The sequence below is a fragment of the Leptopilina boulardi genome, unplaced genomic scaffold (genome assembly GCF_019393585.1).
Source record: "Leptopilina boulardi isolate dan_hultmark-lab unplaced genomic scaffold, ZJU_Lbou_2.1 LbouV2_371, whole genome shotgun sequence".
In the NCBI taxonomy this organism is placed as follows: domain Eukaryota; kingdom Metazoa; phylum Arthropoda; class Insecta; order Hymenoptera; family Figitidae; genus Leptopilina; species Leptopilina boulardi.
This window is the reverse complement of record NW_026137942.1, coordinates 3,867,080-3,873,585: the sequence shown is the minus strand read 5'-3', so window position 1 is coordinate 3,873,585 and position 6,506 is coordinate 3,867,080. Positions and strand designations below refer to the sequence as shown.

General features: G+C 24.5%; 1 protein-coding gene across 4 annotated transcripts in view; it reads left to right on the top strand.

The window, feature by feature from the left end:
- LOC127287572 (centrosomal protein of 135 kDa-like) overlaps window positions 1–6,506 on the top strand; it is a 69,782-nt gene that overhangs the window by 43,181 nt on the left and 20,095 nt on the right. The window lies entirely within an intron of this gene.

Sequence of the window (6,506 nt, the reverse complement as noted above, 5' to 3'; positions counted from 1 at the left end):
TTTCCTTAAAAAATAATACATCAAGAATATTACCACGGTGCGCCAGAAGGTGGTTTAAATAAAAATGAATTGGCACTTAAAAATTCTTTTTGATTATTATTCTTAGATGAATAACAAACATTTCTCAATAGTTTTTAAAATCACTTTACGTGACCGATTTAAATAAAATTGAGTTTTTATATAAAAACAGTGTTTTATGGGGAATCAGAATTTATTTAATCTAATAAATACTGTAATAAATGATAAAATAATTACTTATTTTCAATTTTACATATAAATAATTATATTGCGGTAGTGTGTTTGTCCAATTTTAAAAAATTAAATTATAATGTTAAAAGAACGATTTTAAGAGTGACAAAATTTATTCAAGAGAGTCGAAGGGTCTCTGAAATTTTTTGGCAAGAAGAGACCTTTAATTATCGCTCTATAAAAATGGCACTAAACGTGAAAATGATAAACATTGAATTTAAAATACTTTCTTCTCGAAAGACGGACACTTTTTACAAAAGCAGCTAGAGATCCTTATCTTATATAAATTTCCTAAATCCTAAAGATTATACGAATCCATACAAAAACACGATTGCAAAACGAAAAGTAATATAATGAGGGGTTTATTACCTCCTGCCGCCGTCAGATGGCAGCAGCATGCAGGGCGCACAAAGTCGCAGCTGTTATTAGATTACTTTTCTACTTTTTGTTTTGCAACCATGTTTTTCTATGGATTCGTACAGTCTTTTGGATTTAGGAAATTTATAAGATGAGGATTTTGGCTGATTTTGTTAAAAGTGTTCGTGTTTCGAGAAAAAAAGTATTTTAAAATCAATTCTATTTCACGTTCAGAGCGATAATTAAAGCTCTCTTCTTGCCAAAGAATTTCAGATACCATTAGACACTCTTAATGCGTCAATATAAAAACGAAACAAGAAAATAACTTCATTGTTAATAAATTTATATGAACCCAAATCTAAAACATCTATTATCTATACGCATATAAGTATACATTAAATAAATTCTGGTTCCTCATAAAACACTATTTTTAAATATTTAAAACTCAATTTGTTTTAAATTGGGCACGTAAGCTGATTTTAAAACCTATTGAGAAAAATTTTTTATTCATCTTAGAACAATAATCAAAAAGAATTTTTAAGTGCCAATTCATTTTTATTTAAACCTCCTTCTAGTGCACCGTAATACATAATACCTTAAATTTTTAAGTCACAATATTACAATTTAAATAACTCATGAATTTTTAAGTAAAAACACGCAATTTTTCGTTTTTATTTTTCACAATTTTTTTTAACTAACATAAAATAAATTAATCTCTGTGAAACTAATTACATTTTAAATAGCACATCATAAGCTACTTCAGATTAAATTTTTGTGCAAAAATATTAAATACCGGCTATACAATACATGTTTAAATACGTCGGGTCCAGTAGACCCGTTGTGCCATTTACGTTCAAATGCGGAAATGTGTTTTTTTCCGTTATGATTAAAAAAAATAAATAAATTTCATAAATAAAAATTCTATTCAAAAATAATGTTTGTTTTAAAAAAATTTTATTTTTAAAAGTTTTTTAAATTGTTTATTTACAAAATGTTAATTGAAAAGTGTTCTGCATATCCGTAAAATTTAAAAATTGTTTTATATTTCGCATAAATTTCTAAGTAAAAAATTGTTATGAAAAAAATGAAACTAGAAAAACTAAGTTAATTAACAATAATTATTTAATTATAGATATAATATTTGAATAATAAATAATTAATTTTATATACTGATAAACGACAAACAATTATAGCGTTTAACTTCATAGTTTCCTTAGGCGTATTTATATTATTTATAATAAATAATAACTATGAATTGTTATTAATTCAAAAATTTTACAAATAATTTTTGTTAATTAACTGATTTTTTAAACAAAAATTATTTTTGAATTGTGCATTTCGTGACGAAAAAAACTTTTTTTTTTATTTTTAAATTGGTCAACCGGATCTTCAGAAAAAATTTTTTTTATTTAAAACTGCAAAAAAATTAAGTTCTTAATAACTTTAGCAACAGAAATGTTTTCCTTTAATAATTTCAAAAACCTATTTTGATCAAACTAAGAATACAAAAAAATGATTGTACGAAATTAATTAATTTTTGAAATTTTAGATGATTCGTTTGAGAAATTCTAACCCTATACTTTAAAAAGAGAAAAATTATATGGGGCATTCCACGTAAGAGTTTTATTTAAAATTTCTTTCTTACTGGGATAATTTTTTTCGAAATTTTTATGAAAAATAATAAAATAATTTTGTTTCTATTTCTTTATTTGATAAAAAAAAGAAAGTTATGAATTTTTTAAATTTGACATTTTTCAGAAGCAAAGTAACTACAATAGAACTATTTAAAAAATTAAATTATTACTTTTAAATACGACTATTTTATTAAAAATCCATTAAACGAATAAAAATATTTGTGGATTTTGAAATAAATTTAATGACTTTTGACGTTATGGTATTAATTTTTAAGATTATATTAATTTTAACTTCAAAAATTAAAAAAAAATTTTATTAATTTTTCACAGGACTTTGACTAGTTTTAAAATATTTAAAAATATTTTTTAAAAAAAATAGTGCAAATCGAATTGTTGTTGGTGATATTTTTAAATATTTTGAAAATGGTCAAAGTCTATGAAAAAATGATTTAAAATTTGTTCTTCAATTTTTGAAGTAAAAATTAATCTAATCTTCAAAATTATTGCCATTACGTCAAACGTCATTAAATTTACTACAAAATGCAAACCTCTTTTGGGTCAATCCATTATATTTCGAATGAAGTCGTCGCTGACTAATTTTTAAAAATTATAATACTTTGCAGGAATGATTTTGAAGTTATCAAGATCACGAAATGAAAAGAATTTTATTAAAATTTTAATTATTTATTGCAAAATATGAATTTAAAGTTTATGAGGTGCTGAAAACTGTCAATTTTTTAGCCATTAGAAAATATGCAAAAAAAACAGAATTTACCATAAAAATAAAAAAAAATTGTTGTTACTTACTAAGAATGAATAAATTTATCATTATCAATTGATATAATTATTTAAATATGTGAAATAATATATAAAATATGATTTTCAAGTTCGCCTGTCAAATAACCTAAATTTGCAAATTTCATCTATTAAATGTGAGAAAGAGAAGTCATTAAATTGAAAAAAACCTTACCAAATATAAAGTACCTGTGACTAACTTTTAGTTTTTCTTAGCACTTTTTTCCTTTTTCTTCATAAATGTGAAATAAAAAGCAATAAAAATTGACACTTTGCTTATTTTCACTATTTTCAAATGTAAATAACTTTCTTGGAGAAAACTGAAAAATTACAAAACTTGGGCAATATCTAATTGATCACTAACTACACACACTGGAAAAAAATTCGCTTTGGTCCCGAAGATACTTTTTGAGATAATTATTTTTAAATTTTTAACAATTTTTATCAGGTTAATGCATGTGATTTTTATAAAATTGAAGTTAGTTCAAAATGTTTAACCAATAAAACCTAACTTCGTCCTTAAAAAACTACATGTATTAACCTGATAAAAATTGTGAAAAGTTTAAACTTAATTATCTCAAAAAGTATCTTCGGGACCAAAGCGAATTTTTTTCCAGTGTGTGTATTTAGTGATCAATTAGATATTGCCCAAGTTTTGTAATTTTTGAGTTTTCTCCAAGAAAGTTATTTACATTTGAAAATAGTGAAAATAAGCAAAGTGACAATTTTTATTGCTTTTTATTTCATATTTATGAAGAAAAAAGGAAAAAAGTGCTAAGAAAAACTAAAAGTTAGTCACAGGTACTTTATATTTGGTAAGGTTTTTTTTAATTTAATGACTTCTCTTTCTCACATTTAATAGATGAAATTTGCAAATTTAGGTTATTTGACAGGCGAACTTGAAAATCATATTTTATATATTATTTCACATATTTAAATAATTACATCAATTGATAAGGATAAATTTATTCATTCTTAGTAAATTACAAAAAAAATTTTTTATTTTTATGGTAAATTCTACGTATTTTTGCATATTTTCTAATGGCTAAAAAATTGACAGTTTTCAGCACCTCATATACTTTAAATTCATATTTTGCAATAAATAATTAAAATTTTAATAAAATTCTTTTCATTTCGTGATCTTGATAACTTCAAAATCATTCCTGCAAAGTATTATAATTTTTAAAAATTAGTCAGCGACGACTTCATTCGAAATATAATGGATTGACCCTTTTCCTTTGTTTCAATAGAATAAGATTTAATAAAATTGTAATATTTAAATGTAGAGTAGAACGGGGTGAAAAAGCCAAGGGGAAAAAAAGCCATTTGTGTTTTATATTAAAACTATTGAATAGTTTTATCAGGCATTTAGAATATAAATTAAATTAGATAATACGCAACTTTTAATTCTAGTTTGGCCACTGTATCTATAATATTATAGTTTTTATTATAAAATTTAGTTTTGAGATCTTTTAGACACAAAATTTTGGTTAACTTTCCGAACATATTACGACACGTTCGAGTGGATGAAAAATAAAAGTAAACGTTTGCACATAAAGAGAAAACTATTCTTAACACCTATATGATGTAGCTTTTTTTAAATTGACTTAATTTTGAGATTTATTATAGCTTTTTGTAAAAATGGCCCTGTGGGGAAAAAATCCCATGTAATATTCATTTGTTTTCTGGTATTCGTAATCTCGTCTTTTTTAACCTCGAAAACAGGTAAATTTTCTTTTATATTTTATATTATTGTTACATTCGATTTAATAGGTTCAGTTGGGGTAAATGGGAACAAAATCGCTATTTTTAACAAATTACGTAAGTTTCTTCCTTTAAAAGGTAATATTTGCGGGTTTATTTTTTAAAGTTATTATTTACATTCCCAGGATTAATTTTATGGAGCAGAAAAATTTTTAGATAAGCTTAAAACGCATGAAACTGACAGTCCCCATTTACCCCAAAATTTAGAAAAATTGATAAAATTTGGGGTAAATGGGTACAGCATAGTTTCTAAGAAAGTTTTAGGAAAAAAGTTTCCTTAAGTACATTACTGTATTAAGGGATGGAAAAACTTGAAAAAATTTGTAGTAGATATATAATAGTTGAACCAATTGAAATTTTTTTTTTATTTCAGTATTTTGTCTCGCATTAGAAAAAAAACAGACTTAAAAATCATACCAATTTTTTTTCTTATTCCTTATGACTCCTATAACAGAAATTCACTTAAATTTTTGATTTTTGTTAATTTGGTTAATAATGACAAGCTGTCCCCATTTACCCCAAAAATTCGAAAACTTAGGGTAAATGGGGACAGCTTGTCATTATTAACCAAATTGACAAAAATCAAAAATTCAAGTGAATTTATGTTATAGGAGTCATAAGGAATAGGAAAAAAATTTGGTATGATTTTGAAGTCTGTTTTCTTTGAAATGCTTGACAAACAAACCAATGTTGCGGTTGCCAGGGTAATGGTTGCTATGGAAACGTTTTCTATGGTAACGGATGCTGTGGTAACTATTACCATGGCAACCATATGAGTGTACTTCCATAATTTTAATCAAATATTGATATAAAAAAACCTATTTTTTTATTTTTCATAAAGATTTCGAAAAAAAATTTCGTATGAAAATGACACATGCCCCATAATCTAATTATTTTAATTTAAAATTTATTTTATTTATCTAAAATTTTGATAAAGGAATTTTTGAGATTTGATTTTTACATTGTTGATTTAAAGGTCAAGATTGATTGAGAAAATTGAGTTAGTGCATCAAAAATATATGACGTTGCATTTTTGGAAGAATGAGACTTTCATTTTTATTTGTTGATATCGTATTGTCATTTATTATGCTCCTTTGTAAAATTATTTATGTATTAAAAATACATAAATTTAAAAATGATTAATGAAAAATTTCAAAAGATAGAAATAAATGGAAAATATTAATACTCAAATAGTTATACCAATAACTAAATTGTACGCCTCGCAGAGAACCACCCTATTGATTAATTTTGTAAAAGTCACATTTTATTTTATTTATTGAATCTGTTTGCTTCCTCGTGGAGGAAGCTTTGTAGTCCTTTCGTTTATAAAAATTTTCAAAGTGGCGGAAACAAATTTTTCTTTATATAGAAACATGTTATATGAGATCCTGATCAATTGTCCAGATGCATGTGTGTGTGTGTGTGTGGATCCCTTTTTTGTTTAGAAGATAACTTTAACCCTTTAAGGACGGGAAGGACACTTTTTTAGAGCAATTTTCAATGACATATTTCTCTGCGACTAAGAGTTTTAAAAATTTAAGAGGAAGTGCGTCTTATGTATTCGATATCGCTCTTTCAGAATCCATATTCAAAATTTTGAAAAAATCAAAATTCCAAAAGTTACGGCCATGTCTTTGAAAAAATACACGGTTTTTTGAAAATTTTTTATTGTAAATTATTATTTTTCGAAGCTATTCGCTTTAGGAG